Source organism: Periplaneta americana, chromosome 16 (assembly GCF_040183065.1).
Source record: "Periplaneta americana isolate PAMFEO1 chromosome 16, P.americana_PAMFEO1_priV1, whole genome shotgun sequence".
NCBI classification, from domain to species: Eukaryota; Metazoa; Arthropoda; class Insecta; order Blattodea; family Blattidae; genus Periplaneta; species Periplaneta americana.
Genome location: NC_091132.1, coordinates 52,169,899 through 52,191,736, shown reverse-complemented (window position 1 = coordinate 52,191,736; position 21,838 = coordinate 52,169,899). Strand labels below are relative to the sequence as shown.

Sequence of the window (21,838 nt, the reverse complement as noted above, 5' to 3'; positions counted from 1 at the left end):
TATGTATGTATGTATGTATGTATGTATGTATGTATGTATGTATGTATGTATTTACACTGCAAGTGGGCAAGCACCCGGTGGCAGTGGTATATACAATATTAACAATACACAATAAAATGATAACCAATACACAATAAAATTTACAATACACAATACAATTTTACAACACATATACAATTTTACACACAATACAATAATAATACACAATACAATTTAACACAATAATAATAAAACATAATAAAATACCTAATTTTACAATACAACCTACATAATTATCTATAGGTCCTACATAAGTTTCAATAGTCTTTCACTTTACTCTCATCTCATTCCCTGTAGTGGCACTATGACGCATTTCACTGACACTTTAGCACACATTTCACTGACACTCTGTAACACATTTCACTGACACTATAGAACACATTTCATTGACGCTATAAATTATCACTGATCGGAACTGTTCACTGCACTGTAAAACCATAACTTCACTGACTCACCTCGCTTCACTGATAAAACAGTTCAAATAAGTCAAATAATTACATCCTTATGCATACTTATAAACAGAACTACATTTAAACTAAACATTTCTAGTCTAAGGCCCTCTTACACGCTAGTTTTAAATAATTTACAATTCAAACCTAGGAAGTAAACTCGTCAGCCGAGATAAATACATGTCACCTTAAAAAATTAAATGTTGAATGTCACCTTAATTTTAATTTTCACTTTATATACAACTTTTTAAATTATTCTTGAATCTCCTTAAGGAAGGACAGCCCTCAAAGACTGCTGCAGGTAGGTCATTCCAATCATTTATAGTTCTATTTAAAAATGAGAATTTACCTACATCCGTTTTCTGTTTCCTACATTTGATTTTAAAATCATGATCGTTCCTACCATAGTAAATATAAAATGAAAACTTGAAGAAGGCCCGAACCCACAACCTTTGAATCATTAAACAAGCACTCTACCGCTGGCCTACGAGGCGCAGACCTTAACGCGTGAATGGTATGGAGAAGTGTAAGAATGGGAAAGATTAGACTACATTGCTTTGTAACCTTTACGCTGTAATTTTTCTTTCTGTATGTTATTTAACGAAGCTGTATCAACTAGATAACTCAGCGTTAGAATTGGTCACAGCGAGATAGTTTTTGGCGAGATGAGGCCGAGGATTCGCCATGGGATTGTCTGATATTTGTCTTACAGTTTCAGAAAACCTAGGGGGGGAAAAAACCTCGTCCAATAATTATATCTATAATCTGTGTATTTCGAACTGGCGGCTCAAGTTCAAGCAATGGATTGCATTTACCATGTGTGCTTACCCCAATCCTGAACCATTCTCCTCACTAAAGTCAGCTGGGACAGCCGGAATTACCAATGCTTCAGTAATCAGTTCACAGTTTTCAGTTCAGTGAGTCGTGCGTGCTTTGCACTTTTGTACGTGACCTTGAGCCACCAGTTCGAAAAGCACAGATTTATAGCTGGAATAGAACTCATACACGAAGGCAGTTCAAGATTACCAGGTACATAAGTGAATATCCACAAAAATATAGCAGGTAAAAAACAGTTACAAAGTGGGAATATGTTAATTGTCATAAAACTACCTGCGTATAAAACTATCTGCGGTAAATTTTAAAATTCTTACCAATGCGCGCATAGTGAAGTAGATTGCCTATGTTCACGTCCTCAGTGTCGATATAGTTTGCTCTATCCCACGTGTATACCCGCTTCATAAAGTGGTTGCACAAAATGATGTTGTTATTGTTCGTCACCTCTACCCTGATTTGTGACGAAAATGCATTTAAAGTATAGTTCGAGCGTCCAATTAATACTCAGGCGGAAGGCTTTGTGTTGAATGTATCCTTTTTGTACGCATCATTACTTATAATGTCAATCTATAACATTACCTTTAATTAAAACTGAAATTAATATTGCTTAACTTTTTTTTATTGTCATCAATCATCAACACCATATGCGATAACTTAGTTTTCACTTCACATGCGATAACTTAGTTTACACTCCACGTGGAGTTAATATGAGAACGCCAATTATAATTACTAACGCATCATTGGTAGACATTATGTTACCGCTGTGGAACTGCATCTGAGAAGTCTTAATCAATAAATAAACTCTTGTCTTTTCTCTTCAAAAGAAAGCGCTCTCTTTGACAGTGCCTGGGTATTAAATGACCAGATCCGTTTGCGAAAAAGTTTTTCTGTCTCCGAAAACGGAAGTGACTACATTAAATTCTACTAGCTATACCTTATAATGCTATGTAATTTAATTAAGCTGAAGGCCTTCAGAGTAATAAGAGATACATTTGATGCAAACAAAATGAAGAAGAATTGACCAAAATTTTGGATGCCTTGGCAGTATAAAAGGTACACTTGATGCAAGGAAATTGAAGAAGAATTTGCCAAATTTTGGGTGCCTTGGCAGTAATAAAAGGTACACTTGATTCAAACAAAATGAAGAAGCATTGACCAAAATTTTGAATGCCTTGGCAGAATAAAAGGAACACTTGATGCAAGGAAATTGAAGAAGAATTTGCCAAATTTTTGGGTGCCTTGCCAGTAATAAAAGGTACACTTGATGCAAACAAATTGAAGAAGAATTTACCTAAATTTTGGGTGCCTAAGACTCGCAACCGTTACTTCATGAAACTTCTCGGTATCCTTTCTTATTTTTATTTTGTGGATACTTTAAGCAGAAAAGGGAACTTTATTTGACTCGAATATACATAGATAAAAGAGCAGCTTCTCCGCCTTAACAGAAAAAGATGCGAAATCATTAGCATTAATTACCATTATTATGATATTGTGTTCGGGGAGAAACACCCGGCATCGTGCAGTTTTGTTTGTTGTAGTTAATAACGGCCTTGCTTCGAGTCAAGTAATGCAACTCATCTGGTGTCTGAAGCCATCAGCTTTAAGAACGCAGAATCAAGCACAAAAAGCCAGTCGACGCGCCTTAGGGTCATTAAAATCAGACTATCTGCATTGCGTGGGAATGCGCCACTGCTCAACTTGATGTATCGTATCAGGCGGAGCGAGGAAACAATTGGATTAGTTTCCGAAGACCATGCCACGCATTCAGCACTCCTTTGTTTACGTCTCTTTGTTTTTAGTTATGAGTTGGCAAAATTTGAATGCGAGTGGCAGGGAAGCGAATTACTTCTGTTCCAATTGAATTGAATGATAAGTGTCATAAACAGAATACACTCATTAGAATGAGCTACTAATCTAGCCATATAGGCTAAGTAAATCCAGATTATTCTATTTAGTAAATGTACCTAATGTCCCTGCGGTGGCTGAGAAGTCCAGCTAGACCTTTGACCTTTCACGCAGACGGTCTAGCTTCGAGTCCCAGTGACATTCGTGATTCTTATCATAATTTTCCTAATCTTTTATTAATGTTATTTGAAAAACTTTCATTCCACAACTCTGACTTGAGATTTCCAATTACTTCCTTTCTTTATCATATACTATGTTTGATTTCCTCAATATCAAAACCATATCCATTCACAATAGTTTCTATTTTACTTTTTCTATAATTGAAGTCTTGCTTACTTTACACCCTTAGGTGAAATCTAACCATTTTACCCCTATGACTAAATATGATAATGGATAATAGTGATTTTCCAGTTTTGAGGATGAATTTTCTTTTGCGAACTTTGTATCGAATTTCGTTCGGCACTGACAAATATTACAACTGACAGCCATTTTCTGTTATGCTGACAGCATTGCTTACCTTTGATAAAGCTGCCAACTTTCATGAAACGAAAATTACTAGAGAATGTTATTTCAAATTTAACGCTATTATTATTATTATTATTATTATTATTATTATTATTATTATTATTAGTTACCTCGGTTACTAAATTTCATATGAAGAAGAACAAGATTTGAATGAGAAAATTATTAAATTCAACAGAGCAATGGGGATAATTAATCAGATATTCAAACCAACCTTAGTACAAAAACACACGCGCACCAGAATTTATAAAACATTGGCCAGACCTATACTCTGTTTTGGTAGTGAAGCTTGGACGATTCGTAATATTGATTCACAAAGATTAACGGCGGCAGAAATGAGATTTATGCGTCGTACAGCGGGATACACGAGAATGGATCACATTAAAAATTTTGACATTATGAAAGAACTGCAGATTGAATCGATTACGGAATACCTACAGAAATACAGACAAAACTGAAGATCACATGTCATCAGAATGCCTCGTTCTAGAATTCCACGCCAAATTTTAAATTACCATCCTGTGGGCAAGAGATCCTTGGGCAAACCATTCAAGCGTTGGCAAGAGACCGTGACGGGCCACTAGGCCCAATACATACAAGGATGATGATGATGATTATTGTTATGTATTATTATTATTATTATTAAATAATACAGTAATGATTAATTAATAAACAGTGTACATTTTGAAGCGGCATTCTGTTTTTGAAGTTCGTACTAATAATTTCATGTAGTCAACGTAAATAAATTTTTAAGTTACGTCTCATGAATCACAGTTTGTTACGTCATACCGATGAATTTTATGTTGCCAAACAAAATTAATTTTCATATTAGACCAATGATTAGTAAGTAGGCCTAAATAAATATTTATTATTATCGTTTTTGTATATAGCATTGTGATTTTACCTGCTTTGATGGTATCTGGTAACAGCTGGCAGGAACTAATCTTACGTGAACCCTGTGCCAGTTTTGTACCACAATTTATCATGAAGTTACGACTCTGTTAAAGTTTGTAACTAATTATTCTGTAGCCTACTTCTTACCTGAATTTTATTAAATTCGTAATTCCACTCGACTTTTGGCTGGCTACTTACAGAAGATCGGACGCGAGGTATGCAACAACTGTGACGCAACTTTAACCCTGCATGAGAGTCACGGTATTGGGTTCAAATCCAGCTTGTAATTTTTCTCGTTAACCACAGTCACCGCTTATCATCCCCTTATCTTCTCCATTGCATAATAATATGGCATCTCCTGTGTATGTCCTTAACTTTAAGTGTCTTTCCACTGCAGATTACACATCTTATGGGAGCTTGTACTCTGGTATTGCCACCTGATTAATAATAAAAAATATTAATGTCATTACTCGTGCAATATTTGAGAACACAGCTCTTTTTTTGTCGGATAATAAATGAAAAATACAGGAAATTCAGGGCGTTAAAAAAAGTATCCAATTATTTTAGGAGGTGCTAGTATGCATAAAAACAAGAAAATAATGTCTAATAAACATGGGTCCTAAAACACATACGTTCTGAGATCTGAACGCTTGTTCATAGGAGGTGCTCAATGTGACGTCCATTCATGGCAATGGATTTATCTGTCCCTCGGCGTAAGGAATCACGCACTCTTTGAAATTTGTTTTAATACGTTAATCTCTGTGGTATCACATATGGCCCTATTAATCTATCACTAAGAACGCCTGCCCATAAGTTGATTGAGAATCGGTGCTGATGTCTTGTTCCTTCAACTGCAAGGAGATTTCCATCAGCCCACACATGCTGATTACGAAATTCACAATACCATCTCTCCTGAACCCCGCTCATATCCGCAACCAGACTTTTGTTTTCAGTATTCCATGCCAGGGATGTCAACTACGGCATGATTATCTGGTAGTCTGCTGTATTGTAGGACAGAGAAATGCATTGCCATGAATGGACGTCACATTGAGCAAGTGTTCAGATCTCAGAAAGTATGTGTTGTAGGATGCATGTTTATTAGACATTATTTTCTTGTTTTGATGTATACTATCACCTCCTAAAATATTGGGTACTTTTTTTAACACTCTGTATATTACGTCTCAATGTTCCAAGCATAAAATTAATGTTATAACGATTGATAATTTTTCTCTATATTGACCTGTATTTAACAGAGAACCTCCATACTTCCTATTGATGCATAAAATTCATGGAGATGTAACGGATAAAACAATAATTATTAGAAAGAATAAGAAGAAAAAAGATTATTGCTTCATTTCGTACGGAATTTGGTGGCGGCCCAGTTCTTGTTGTCGTCATAACAGTAGGTTAACACGTTCCGCTCGATATCTCCGACATTTCCAAAGCACAGGAAAAGGTTACAAGCTCATAATAAAAAAACTGCGAGCAAACAATAGCCTTAGTAAAGTGCGGCACATTATTATTCTTGAACGTCTTCTACTTCTTCTGTTAGCTATAGGCCCTACTTGTATTTCGATTATATCCCTCAGATGGGCAATCGCCTAACAAGGGAACTTTCCACAATTCAGGTCGAAATACCCTTTTCAAGTTTTAACATGAATAAATAAATAAAAAAAACAATAATTAATCTACAACAACATAGGTGCCGATATAAACTATAACACAGAGAAATTATAACTGAAATGTAGTGAAAAATATTTTCTACTGGTACTGGAGAATATGATTCTATAATAAGAAAAGTACCTATGTATTTCTCTTTTTTTGCTTGTATAAAGCGACATTCAGAAATTAGTCCCAACTCGCAACAAATTTTTCACTATTGTTCACCAAGAGTGTATGGTCGAATCCATTATCACTTTAATATTGCAGAACTCGCGATTACAAATCAAACGAATGCTCGAACAGGTCTGTAGCTGTTCTCGATGCCGAGATATTACTGAGAGAGGCTTCGCTGCGCGGCTAATTTTCAGACACCGGCAAAGCAGACAATACTCACTCCCGTAACTGCCTGCCGTCAGGCTTGGGTTATGACGTAGCTAGAGAGCAGATTAAATTTAGGACTGGCCTATTCAGCCCGCAGGAATTCTGCGTTATCATAATATGATGAAGGATCGGTGGAGCGGAGAAAAATTCTCTCCGGCACTGGGATTCGAACCCAGATTTTCAACTCTATGTGCTGACATCACTAAAGGGAAACTAAGAGGTGGAGCTTAAACTGAGAGGATTCAATCCGGCCTCGGAATTGGAATCCGGTGTGGCTTAGTGGATAAAGCGTCAGCGCGTAGAGCTGAAAACTCGGATTCGAGTCCCGGTGCCGGAGATAATTTTTCTCCGCTCCACCGATTCTTCATCATACAATAGCAAAAAGTAAGAAGTGTGATGGAAAATTAGCAGTATACAAAATCAAATTTTTTTCTGAAGTCTTCGCAATTCGTGGACCGTGGTCTTGTATTATGACGGTTCCTGTGCATAATTATGTGGATATTATGATGTCAGGATATGACAGATCTGGTAAAGTTTCATTCATCAATATAAATGATTTATAATGTTGGCGACATAACTGCTGTACGTGATCCTTGACACTTGAACACAACGTCTAGAAACCTTAAGTAGAGTCGTCGGCCGTCTGCTGAAAATTGCTTACATAAGAGGTAACAATGACATAACACTTGAAGATGTCACACAAGAAAGGAAGGCGTTTATAAATGCTAACTTTCATTTGATGACTTCATTTCTTTCAAATATGGGGGCATGAACTCTGTAGCCGGAGTTACATTCATTGTTATCAATGGCAGGCGATAAATCAACAAGACGAAATGACTTTTACAATAGAACATTTAAATTAATTTTATGACGTTCTTTTTCCTCATAAAACTGCAAGGAGTTAATGGAGTAATGCGTAGTGGGACGAAATATAAAGCAAAGTTTCATATCTAAGATTGTTTCATGCACCACTAATCTTTGGTAATTTCAGTTTTCTTCTTAATTTGTTCTCTAATTTCTTCTTAGCACAAAAGGTTGCAGTTTGGATACACAAGAAATTCCTGTTTTGTACACTACAAACTTAAAATTGCAGAATTTTAAACGTGTACTGTAACAAAACTATGAGCCAGAGCCTAATGCTATGTTATTTTTAGTTAGGGCATGGAACAATATAAATTGTGTGACCACTCTCAATGACGTCACATTCACTCGCTATGGGCATGAGGGCGCCGAAGGTACGTATAAAATTAGCCGTGCCGTGCGGACTCTCTCCGTAATATCTCGGCATCGAGAGCAGCTACAGACCTATGCGACCACTCGTTTGATTTGTAATCGCGAGTTCTGCAATATCACGAGTAAAGTGATAATAGACACATAGATACACTCTGAGTGAACGATAGTGACGAATTTGTTGCGAGCTGGAACTAATTTCTGAATGTGCCTTCATATGAAGAGAAAATACATAGCATGTCCTTCATTAATTATTACTTTTCTTATCACAGACCCATATTCTCCAGTACTAGTTCCATTTTCGTGATAACAGCTGGATATAAGGTACACAAAGTTTCCAACAGCCAATGATTGGGTATTTTAATTTCAATGGCCTCACATAGCCTGCAAACAGTTACACCCTCGATGCTAAGTCAGAATAGAAGTTCGCTTGCATGTCTTAACCTCATGGGGAATAGAGAATACGAACAAAAGACTGGATTGTTCCTCTTGAAGGCGAGACAGATTAGAACTTCAGCTGTTGAAGTTTGTGATGCGAACTGACGAAGGGATAATGGTATCTACCCTATTATACGCTTTATGTCTGTTTTAGGTTAGGATATATTATATGTGTTTTGTTGTGCTATTTTCATTTTAATAGGTGTGTTCTCTTAGAGTGTCGTTGAATATAATCATAGGTGAGGGGGTGAAACCTACAAAGTAGGACTTCATTTAGATACAAAGCACGTACGGTCAGAAGACCCGTGCATTGGATTTTAGAGAAAATTACGATAATATAACATCTGTATGTATAATATTCCTCAATAAATCCATCTATCTATCTACAATGAAAGAAAATTTAGTGCTAGAAATTACTTTGACCTGGGCCAATGTAGCCTCTATCCACGTGAATAGGTGCTATTTATTTTTAGACAGAAAATACTGTCAAAGGGTTTTACAATAACCAAATATTGTTTACATATCTCGTATGCTAATACTTTGAGCTTACAAAAACTACACTTAGGCCTACTTGGCTTTTTTAATCACCGCTATGGGCTGGAAAGGAGGAAGTTTACACAATATCAATTTACTACTTCCACAACAACAAATACTATGACCATCACAGGTGTCCGTCCAACAAAGGCTGTTATAGACAATCCTGATAGCAGAAGTTATACTTCATAGTTATTTATGCAATTAGTGGATAATCTTGATGATATGGCATGAGTGAATGTTTGTCACACGAACGATAGTGAGTGCGACAATTTTCACGAGTGTCATAATAAGATTATCCATGAGTTGGATACAACACTTTATGGCATCTTAACATTATAAATTGTAGGAAATAAATTGAACCGTTCAGAGCAAAAGTGGTGTAAGTCAAAACTGAGTAATGAGGTTTAAAGTAAAAATTCTGTAAAATACAGCGCAAAGTAGCGATTAATATGTTCTTCTTGCTATCCACTGACTACTAATAGTTTAAATAAATTGAATATTAATTGCTACTTTGCGCTGTATTTTACAGAATGTTTACTTTAACCCTCATTACCCATTCTTGATTTACACCACTTCTGCTCTGAATGGCTCAATTATGAAAGAAATTCGGGATCCATAGCTGACAGTCTTCATATGTTCGTATCGATTAGTTGCGCCTAGCATTGACACTGAATGAAGAGAAATGGATGACCTTGCAGGTTATGTTACAAATGTTCCTTTATTTTGTTGATATAGTTTCTCTGAACCACAGAACTGTTTTATGGAATATTACATATGTCATACAAAATTGTTAAAGATTGGAAATAAATTATACGTTACCTTCTGTCCTGCATTTTATTTCTTGTTACGTCGCGCGAGAGAGCAAGCGTTCCGGTATTACGTCATAGCGAATACGTCAATAAGCCGATTACGAACGATATTGGATGTAGTAACAACCTGTTTCTAATGCTAGGATGGCATAAAATATCTGATTATCTTATGACGCATACAAATGAATGATGTGAATGAAACTCGTAGTGCAAAAAAATATTTAAACTTTTTATCGTGTGAGGGCCAAAGTAACACGCGCTGGGCCAATCTAACCCTGGTTTACGGTATACAAAAAAAAAAAAAAGACATGAAAGGATGAAATCAAAATTGCCATTTTGTCGTGAATCTCATAGAAAAAGCATTTAACAGAGGATATGGCGTCTAGAAACGGGGAAATAGTGTAATAATAATAATAATAATAATAATAATAATAATAATAATAATAATAATCATTCATAGTTTTCTCTCCAAGGGCAGTCTTTCACTGCAGTATAACTAACCGTAATATGTAAGTACCTAAAAATAAATCACTAATTTATTTTGAACTATCAACTTTAATCCCCAATAAAAGAAAGATATCCAATTTATTTCGGAAGGAAATTGAGGGATTTTAAATGCTACCAACGAGATCGATCGTAAACCATTTGGCAACACTGTTCACGTAGAGAATACCTGGTTTTGTGGTAAACATTGTTTAAGGCCACCGCTTAAGATAACCACAGGACAAGGGTCATCCTCCCCATCCCTATGAAGGCAGATAAATCTCCTTTTCCCTTTGGGGTCAGCTGGATTTGTAGCGAGGAGGCGAGCTACCACAAGGGAGGCCAGGAGCTCCATAACTTACAGAAGAAATATGAATACAGAGAAGGACGGCGAAATGGAGAGAGAAGCAGGAGAGCTGTAGTAGAGTAGTGTTGTAGACGCATTATATGTTTTTGTTGAAATTTCTTAAATATTTCTTTCAACACGAGAGGGAGGAAAGGGATGATCTCTACTTCGGAATACCATATCATTTAAAACATGATATAGTTTAGTCTTAGTACATAACTCTCCACAGATACACATCATGCATAGCGTGGCCCGCCGAAGTGGTGTGTCAGTCCCGCCATCTATCGGCAATATGCGGAACCCGAATCACGTAAGTGAAGTGGGTAGGCATTGGATACCCATACACACAGTTTAGAACACATGAATAGTATTATGGAATTAACAAATTTCACAACAAAACAATATAATGCAATGAAAAAGTGTGTAAATAAGCAGTAGGTACTGCATAAAAGTCAATATATTTAACTTTCCTGAAGCTGAGACAAGAGAGCAAAATGCAATCACTGTTCCTGTTTCATTTGTTCAATGTGAAGACATAACACTAAAAGTCTATGTCAACAATGTGTGCCGGGAGAAGAAAATTGTGCTATGTTTAGGGATTCATTGAACTGCACATCTGTATGGCAAAATAAATAAACAAATAAATAAAAAAAAAATTTCATGAGCCGTTAGCTGAACCCTGAGTTCCCTGTCAATTTCAGTTTAATTTTTCAAAAAATGACTTGATATGAATTATTTATATTGAATTGCCATCTGCAACAATATCTTTATCTTACAACAGTTTAGCACAGTTTTCAACTATATACCAATATAGGAATTCTATTAAAAACATCTATGAAAATGTGATGGAGTTAGTCTATTACATCAAGAAGTTAAATATTGAATTGCAGTACAGTTATCTAAAACCTCTTCACTGATAGACTGTCACAAATATTTAACAGTTGTTTCATTATTAAAATAAATAAAATTCTCTGGTTTTTACTTGTTTCCATTAAAAATCGGGACAAAAACTAATTTAAAAATATTCGGAATAATTTTTGTACCCTCAAAACGGGACAATTCCGATGAATCGGGACTGTGGTGAGGCTTGAGGGGAGAGGATGGACGCCGACGAGGGAATCACCATCATCATCATCATCACCATCACCATCACCATCAGCACCACCACTACCACCACCATCATCATCATCATCATCATAATCATATATAATTTTTGGTGCAAAAAATCCATCAGTATGAAGTAATCTAAGCTTCGATTCTTAACCTGTAAAAAGTGAATCATGAATAGATGGTGTTCATATCAATGTTTCTGCCATCGGAAGAATGTTCTTTATCGTTTAAATTAAAAGTAGTAGGTATCGTTGTTATGATAACGTTGCGTTTTGTGTATTACGCCCTGATATTTCACTGATGTCAAATGATACGAGAGCGAATTTCATGAGAAAAATTGAGCAATCGTGCTGAAAATGCGTCGATACGTACTACCCATAAAATTAATAGTTACAGCAACTAAAAGAAATAACGAAATAATCTCGAGTTAAATATCGATAATGTTCCTGTATGTGGACATATTGCAACATAACTAACGGAAAGGCGTGAAATATTTATGTACATCCATGACAGATCAGAGAAACGAGATTGATGTAAGAGCAACAGTCAGTAAAAAAAAAAAGGAAAAGACGAAAAAAAGAAAAGGAAAAAAGAGAAGCCAAGCAAAGTATCTGAAGCCAAATGTCAAGAGGATAAACGTAGCTCAAAATGAACTTTGCAAAAGTGATTACACAAGTGTGTACACTCCAGCTTGTCGGCGCGTTGGAGTGAAGCATCCACTTGCTGTAATAGACTTAGCTTCGAAACCCGACACCGACTAATAGCATTACACTGAATATACCACCAAGAGTTTTTCTCATTCTATAACAACATAATTTCCTTTTATGCGTCTTGACACTTAATTACTCATGAATCGGTTACCATGCTGGCTGTTGTATTCGAGGTGCGAGGGTTCAAATCTGCCCAACAGTATGGATTTTAAAGGCGAAATAAAAACTTACCATGGCTTCTTATAAAGCTGTGGATCCCGTATCCAAGATTTTGGGAATGTAACACAACCCTTTTCCTGATAGAGAACTCCAGGCAATCTTTGTCGGCAATTTCTCATCCTCATTGAATATCAAACTGAATTAACTTTGCAACTGACAACGTAGTTAAATGATATACTGTTACTATAGTTATTACTACGGTTCGGATAAAGTAGCTGTATCAGGATAGGCACCTCTGGTCCGTGCATTTTGTTTATTAACATTAACTGCTGGGAAGAGCGCTCGCTACTCCCTAACTAAAACATCAGTGAATGGACAGTACAGCCCTAATTAATGTTTACAAACAAAACACACGGACCAAGGATGTCTATCCTGATACAGCTACTGTACTCCAACCACGAGAAAGTCTCCAGGGAATGAGACGCAGCGGGTGATGCTGTGAATGAATGCTGATGTCATAAGATATCATAAGGTCACACACGTGGGTACTCGTATCTCCATTGGCTATCTCTCAAAGTACAAACGATAACACTGATATACACATTTTTATACTACCCTAGTTACAAAATTAGATCACGGTTAATTTCCTGGTCTTTTAATCCTTCCATAAAGGAAATAACATATGCAGGAGAGCGCATGATTTTTAAACTGACGTTATAACGGTAATATTATCTATCTACTTCGCTCCAATAGATACGCAATAGTAAGCACATTCCTTTCACGGTTTATCTCCTGGTTGGAGAACAGTTCTTTATCCGAACCGTAAGTATTATTGCTAATACCACTACGGTACTACTAATAATCCATCACTAATACTACTTCTGCCAGTATCACTAACACAACTACTGCCACTACCACAAACACTATTAACATTACTATACAGTACCACCACTACTAACGCTACTACTACTACTACTACTACTACTACTACTACTACTACTACTACTACTACTACTACTACTACTACTACTACTACTACTACTACTACGACTGTATTTAAAATATGCTTAAGGACTTTACTAATAGACGGTAGTATATTATACACACTATTTAAAGGGTGTAATTGATGTTTTGTTATTTGAAGTGTTGTATCAGTGAAGAAGTGTGTTGTGCCAGTGAAGTGTGAAGTGTGTTGTGTCAGTGAAGTGTTGTGTAAGTGAAGTGTGTTGTGTCAGTGAAGTTATATAGTTTATAGTGGTAGTGCAAAGTATTTGAACAGTGAAATGTTTTTGAAGTGTTAGTGAAATCAGGATAGTATCAGTGAAATCCATGTAGTAGTTCTAGTGCAGTGAGTCAGTTGACAGCGAAATGAGTGTAGCGCTGAAAGTTACTTGTGCATGTATGAACATATCATATTCGTGGGTTTTAGTTCGAACTTAGGGTTAAGATACAAATTAGATTTACTTTAAATGTTATTTTAAGTGATCTTGCTTCATTTAATGTAGGTAGATCCTTGTTGTTATTATTATTATTGTTATTATTATTTTTATTACTATTAATTATTATCATATTAATTATTACTAGTAGCATTATTATTAATTTATTGTTAATTATATTTTTATTAATTGTGTTTACTATTAATTGCCATTATTGAGTGTAATTAGTTACCACTGCCAAAGAGTATTTACCCATTTGCAGTGTGACTAAATACAAACACATACTACTACTACTACTGCTCCTACTACTACAACCACCACTAACACTACTACTACTGCTACTACCTCTATTAACACTGTTACTACTAGTAGCATCATTAAAACTAGCACCACTGCTACTACCACTTCTAGAACCACAATTGATTACTATTATTACTACTAACACTACAGCTACTAATACTTCACCTAATACCACTACCATTGCTACTACTATCACTACTACTACCACTGCTGCTGCTACTACTAGCACCACTACTAACACTACTACTACTACTGTCATCAACCACTACTACCATTATTAATATTATTAGATTACTATTGTTACCACACTAACACTACTATTGCAACTACTACTACACTGCTATAGTACTACCTCTACTACTACTACTACTACTACTACTACTATTACTGCTAGCGGTACTACTACTACCATCACCATTATTAATATTACAACTATTAGGTCAGCACAGAAAGCTGCAGTGCAAGCCTTCTGGCATTGCTCAGGAAGGAAAAAAAAAGAATGGTATCTTGTGATTTTGCAAATGCCACTTGGTCATCTTCAGACAGTTCAGTATTTAAATTATCCATAAAAATGACAAAATTGTAGTCCTCAGTTAAAATTATCAGCTGCATTCTAGTGATTACAACAATATAAGATTAAACAGTGTGGGTGAAAACCGATATCCATGTCTCACACCCTGATAGACTTCTTTACTGTTAAAGAACGTCGCAATTTCAAATATAATTTGACGCAGTTTCTGATTCTGATGAAAATGGTGTAGTAAACCTACCTTACAAACCTCGTGGATATGGAATTGAGTCATGATTCGCCATTAAAATTGCGAACTTTCTGATCTCACAATTCTGTTATCACAAAATGTATTCATTTATAGCACATCAAGATTTTATTGGCGAGATTAGTATTATGAGTCAACAACAAAAGTATTATTACAAAGTACGTGCCTGATGAAGCGTACTCACGGAATAAGACGCAGTTATGGCGCGGTTTATAAATAGAATTCCAATTTTGTCTTAGAAGTTTTCTGTTGTTAATACTGTTCATAATTGAAGGGTTCAAAACCAACGTGGGCCAAGCGCCATTTACTAAAACCGTAGAAAAAGAAGGTTAAAATGAAGTTATTACCATAATTCAATGGAAACATATAGCACGTAATGTAAAGTATACACATTAAAACTAATTCATATGTCAATCTTCATTAAACTATGGCATTCACTTAACTTTAACCCTTGCTGTCTCCTTTTTTAATAAATGGCGCTTGGCCCACTATGGCTCTGAACCTTTCAATTGTGTTAGGCAAAAATCTGATGTCGTGTCGATGCCGTAACAATGTAATCCCTACTATAATTAACTTTAAAGCCCGAGAAGTGTGTTCAAATTTAAAATCCTCAGGAGATAATGAAAAAGCTGTCAAATTATGACCACCTTTCAACTTTTGCTTACTTTCTGAATTATATCTCTTTACTTAAGTTTACTTTAACATGTTTTTCACTTTATAGCAGTTTGTCTTTAATTCATGTTTTCCAGATATTCCTACTCTCCTCTTATTCTTCTTCCAAACCCTTTTTCGCTATTACTGTGCTTATTCCTTCATACCAAGCCTTCCAAGCCCTTCCACCCTTTTCCCTACCAGGCGTGAACCAGCTGATGGTATGTTTGGTTCATCTCTCCTCCGATATTTTCTGCACATGTCCATACCATTGTAGTGATATTCTTTCTATTCTGTAAAGAATACTTTCCTTTGCATTCATTTCTTCCCTAATGTAAGAATTTCCTGAATGTTACAGTTTCGATTTCTTCGAAGCCCATCTATTCCGTCGCCATCATTCTTTTCTCCATTTTTTCATTGACGTCCAGTTTTCATTTCTTTCTTTTTACCTAGGTAAGAATGCTTTTTCCTATATTGTTCTTAAAATTTGTTGCTTTATATTTCTCGTTGTACCGCTAGGTTACTGTTTGAAGATCTAATTGCCTTTGTGGCATGATTTAATGTATTATTAATGTCTTTATCACTAGATTTGATCGATAACCAAGGTATTCAAATCCATCCGCACACTTAATTGTCACATCATTTACTCTCAGATTTTCTCCATTTCCATTAACCACTATATATTCAGTCTTAGTAGTGTTTATTTTCGAACCGCCTACTTCAAATTAATGTAGTCTACGCTGCATGTATTCTACATCATCTTCTCTTGTCCTATTATGACCTGGTCGTCGACAAATAAGCTGTGCGTCAAGGGATTGTTGATATTCGTTCCCACTGCTCGGCATACTTTATTACAATTTTGTAAAGCATGTTAAACAGTTTAGGCGACATCCCACAGCCTTGTCTTAATGCTTTTGTTGTAGAGAACTCTGACAAAATCCGTCTTCTTTTTAGTTTTTACACAAGCTTTACGTTATTTTTATAAAATGGATAAGAGGTTTAGGAATATCAAATCATGTCAGTGACTTCCATAGCCACAGAGTGATAGACTTTTTCGACGTCTATAAATATCACTTCTTTGTTTTTTGCTTATTTTAAATATATAATTCGAACAAATTAAATATTGATTTACTTATACATTATTGGTATAGGTATCCTACAAGCAAAACTCAGCTCGAACTCCTCGCGCCGCGCATGCTATACCCCTCGTACCCCCCTGCAGTAGGCGTGAGAGCATGCTGGGAACGGGAGCATGTGTCATCTGCGCGAGACAGTCACGCCCGCTGGTTTCTGCGCACTGAGTTTTCCTTGTTGGATGCCTATAGCTGCGTGGCTGAGTTGGTGCAGCAAATACCACAGACTGAAAGGTTTCGGATTCAATCCCGGAGAGTGGAGGGATTTTTGTCGTAGCCAAATTTCAGAACGGCCTTAGGGTTCACTCAGCCTCCTGTCAGAGTGAGTACCGGGTCCTTCCTGGAGATAAAAGGGTGGCATCCAAATAAATCTCCATCATCATCTCATCTCATCGCGGGCTTAGCGAAAACCAGTCTCCTATGGCGCACCCTGGGCGACGACTCTGTAGGTAAATTGGTCTGCACAGCTGGCTTGATATGGGTGAACGACGAACAATTAAATATCCGTCATTAGATAAAAAAAGATGTCGAAAATAGCAAATATATTTAACTTTTCAAACATGAAGTAGGCTCATCAAGATGACATATAGCCCACTTTCTCATTGCATATTCTGTCCGTTCCAAAATAATTTAGTTTTTCATGTTATCATTTCCATTTCTAGTACCAAATATAATCCATAATGTGCTACATCGTCTTCTATCTTCTCCACACTTTACTTACTTATTTATTTACAAATGGCTTTTAAGGAACTCGCAGGTTCATTGCGGCCCTCACATAAGCCCGCCATCAGTCCCTATCCTGTGCAAGATTAATCCAGTCTCTATCGCCATATCCCACCTCCCTCAAATCCATTTTAATATTATCCTCCCATCTACATCTCAGCCTCTCCAAAGGTCTTTTTCCCTCCGGTCTCTCAACTAACACTCTGTATGCATTTCTGGATTCGTCCATACGTGCTGCATGCCCTGCCCATCTCAAACGTCTATAGAAACTAAATTTGTCGTTGCATCTCGATAAATCGCTTTGTGTAAAAACCGAAACTATCAGAAGAAAAAAAATTACAAATTTCTAAAGCAGTTTTTATTTTTCCATTATATGTGGAAAACCACTGAGTATTGACATACCGGTACCGAATTATAAGGGGACGATTCCCAACAACTTTATCTTTTTGCACCACATAACTCATTTTCGATCACCTTTACTTTTTAACTTTGCTCTAGAGTATGCCATTAGGAAAGTCCAGGATAACAGAGAGGGCTTGGAATTGAACGGGTTACATCAGCTGCTTGTCTATGCGGATGACGTGAATATGTTAGGAGAAAATCCATAAACAATTAGAGAAAACACGGGAATTTTACTGGAAGCAAGTAAAGAGATAGGTTTGGAAGTAAATCCCGAAAAGACAAAGTATATGATTATGTCTCGTAACCAGAATATTGTACGAAATGGAAATATAAAAATTGGAAATTTATCTTTTGAACAGGTGGAGAAGTTCAAATATCTTGGAGCAACAGTAACAAATATAAATGATATTCGGGAGGAAATTAAACACAGAATAAATATGGGAAATGCCTGTTATTCGGTTGAGAAGCTTTTATCATCCAGTCTGCTGTCAAAAAATCTGAAAGTTAGAATTTATAAAACAGTTATATTACCGGTTGTTCATTATGGTTGTGAAACTTGGACTCTCACTCTGAGAGAGGAACATAGGTTAAGGGTGTTTGAGAATAAGGTGCTTAGGAAAATATTTGGGGCTAAGAGGGATGAAGTTACAGGAGAATGGAGAAAGTTACACAACACAGAACTGCACGCATTGTATTCTTTACCTGACATAATTAGGAACATTAAATCCAGACGTTTGAGATGGGCAGGGCATTTGGCACGTATGGGCGAATCCAGAAATGCATAGGTATAGAGTGTTAGTTGGAAGGCCGGAGGGAAAAAGACCTTTGGGAAGGCCGAGACGTAGATGGGAGGATAATATTAAAATGGATTTGAGGGAGGTGGGATATGATGATAGAGACTGGATTAATCTTGCTCAGGATAGGGACCAATGGCGGGCTTATATGAGGGCGGCAATGAACCTCTGGGTTCCTTGAAAGCCAGTAAGTAAGTAAGTAAGTAAGTAAGTAAGTAAGTAAGTAACTCATTTTCGACCAAAATGTCACATAACGGATTTTCGAGACACAATGACTTAACGTAATTCTAATTCTGCACAATTATCAGAGTTGCGTTTAATGAGCTTTGATATAACATTTCAGAGTACGTAGTATGCCTACTGTTTGGCATCGAACCGGAGTAGGAATGGGGGCAAATAACCTAAATTCCACAAACAAAAAATGAATGATGGCTTCTCGTTCAAGTATATCAGTGTGATAGTACGAGTATGTGTGGAATGCAGTAGTAATTCGTTGAATTTCAGAACTCTTTACCCAACAGCACTATTAACACTGGCCGGAACAATAACGCAGGAACTGCAACGGAGTTGGAATCTGGTTTCCCAAATAATTTATCTTTTTGTCCAGAATAACTACTATTTTGGAACAGGATGCCCCTATCATCTATCCTTCCCGGAACTGCTCCATTTTCTAAACTGTTCCGAAAGAGCTGTTCAGTAATATTTTTTAATCTCTACTAATACAATAAATATCAAGACGAATTCTACAATAAAAAGAATGACATTTCAGACGCACAATATTAGGCGTCAGCTATACAGCTACGTATACAGCATAGGCTTTTCACATTAGTAATCCAGGTTGAAATCCAGCTGGGCTCACGCGAAAATAGTGCAGGACAAAAACCGTGTTTGGTGGTAGTTTTTCTCGAGATACTCCCATTTCCAATAAAAGTTAAAATGTTAAATATTATATTTTATTTAACGACACTTGCAACTGCCGAGTTTATATCAGCGTCGCCGGTGTGCCGGAATTTTGTCCCGCAGGAGTTCTTTTACATGCCAGTAAATCTACTGACATGAGCCTGTCGCATTTAAACACACTTAAATGCCATCGATCTGGCCCGGAATCGAACACGCAACCTCGGACATAGAAAGGCAGCGCTATACCAACTGCGCCAACCAGGCCGACCATTTCCAATAAAGGAATTTTATCATTGCCACCACATTTATCATGATGACCACATTATTGCGTTGCAGACCACTTCCTTTAGTGCACCAAAGGTAACGCTTTGACAGCAAATAATCTACTATGCGACCAAACGTTCAGCCGTATCGACAAAACGCTGAACTAAACCTCTAACGTCATTCTTGACAATCTAGGAACGCATGTAACGTCAGACCTGCCAACTTGCGAGAGATTAAATGCGGGAGATCGGAAATTTAGTAGGAGATATCATTTTAGTAATAATAATAATAATAATAATAATAATAATAGCAATGGGGCGAAAACATAACATTAAACAGGAACGTTATGCAATCACCTATAGGCCTAAATACCGAGATTATGAATGCGAATGTGGAAGAATGAAAGTCGTGAACAAACTAAATTGCGGGTGACTCGCGCATTATGCATGAAAGTTGGTAGGTCTGTAATTAAATTTAACCACAAACTGATGATAACAAATCTACAGCAGCGACCAGCTTCTGATATGGCTCGTGCCTTTACCGCACAGTAAGTACAATTACGGGCCACCGGCGTAGCTCAGTTAGCTTAGGCGCTTGCCTGCCGATTTGAAGTTGCGTTCGGGCGTGGGTTCGATTCCCGCTTGGGCTATTTACTCCAACTATAGGACGAATGTCAGGTAATCTATGGCGAATCTTCGTCCTCGTCTCGCCTAATACCATTTCACTCTCACCAATTCAATCAACGCTAAATAATCTAGTAGTTGATACAGCGTCGTTAAATAAACAACTAAAAAAGTACAATTATGACACCTTCCTCCTAAAAACTAATGTTGCCTAAGTTCCGATATTGATCATGCGGGAAAGAACATCATATATATATATATATATATATATATATATATATATAATATAACCTTAACTTTTAACACGAGAATACAACTTATTTTGAGTTTCCGTTAAATTTCCTCCGAAAAACAAAACTGCACTCATTAATTTTTCTATGGAAAATCACGAGAGATGATTATGAAACTATGCAGCTACTTAAAATCAATTATTTAACGACGCTGAATCAACTACGATATTATAAAGCTTTATTGAAATTTGGGGTAGATAATATTTCGCGAGATTGATCCGAGAACTCGACATGGGATTATATTGCATTCTCCATACAGGTAGAGAAAATATCGGGAAAGAACTCAACCATATAATATCCTCAGATAGGATTCAAATACACGTGACTATGAAACAGTCTCTTTGTCGTTATTCTGGACTTTGAACTGGTCTGATTCACAGGTCACAGGTGTTTTGCAATAGTTACTCGATGTTGCAGGAGGAATACAAAGAGTGGCGTTTGAATCATTTGGTTACATATGAAACAATGCCTTTAAAATACGTTTGTAAATACAGAAAGACATATTTTTAAATATATGTAATGAGGGCATATCACAGAGTGTGAATGTGATAAGGATAATCACTATTGCTTTAACCTTGGCTGATAGTCTACCCGATTCAAGCTTCCAAGACCCGTTTCCTTATCAGTAAAGCAGTGAAAGTGGTTTTCCTTTCGCAAGGAATTCCATGTGCTAGATAAACATGGTTTGCACCAAAACACTGCAATTCGACAAATACAGTGTTTTCGTTCTGTATAGAAAGAAATTCTTGGGCTGCAATGTAAGACAAATATTAAATGTGGTATTTACATTTTTGTAACTTTTTAAAGACGTAGAATGCAGCAAATACAAACAGCAGAAAAGCAGTTTTGCAACACTGTACGCAGAAGAACAGGAAATTCACATTCTTGTTGTTACGGAAAGATTGTGTAATTTCTTCCTAGTATTATAAAATTAATTTGAAGAATTATTTCAGTGGGGAAGAAATATGATACATTCCGTGAATATGTTCAGTGTTCAACATATGATTTAAAATAAGTGTGTGACTATCTAGAAATTAA

General features: G+C 36.5%; 1 protein-coding gene across 2 annotated transcripts in view; it reads right to left on the bottom strand.

Annotated features, from left to right (window-relative positions):
• LOC138716256 (uncharacterized) overlaps positions 1–21,838 on the bottom strand; it is a 395,104-nt gene that overhangs the window by 337,912 nt on the left and 35,354 nt on the right. The window lies entirely within an intron of this gene.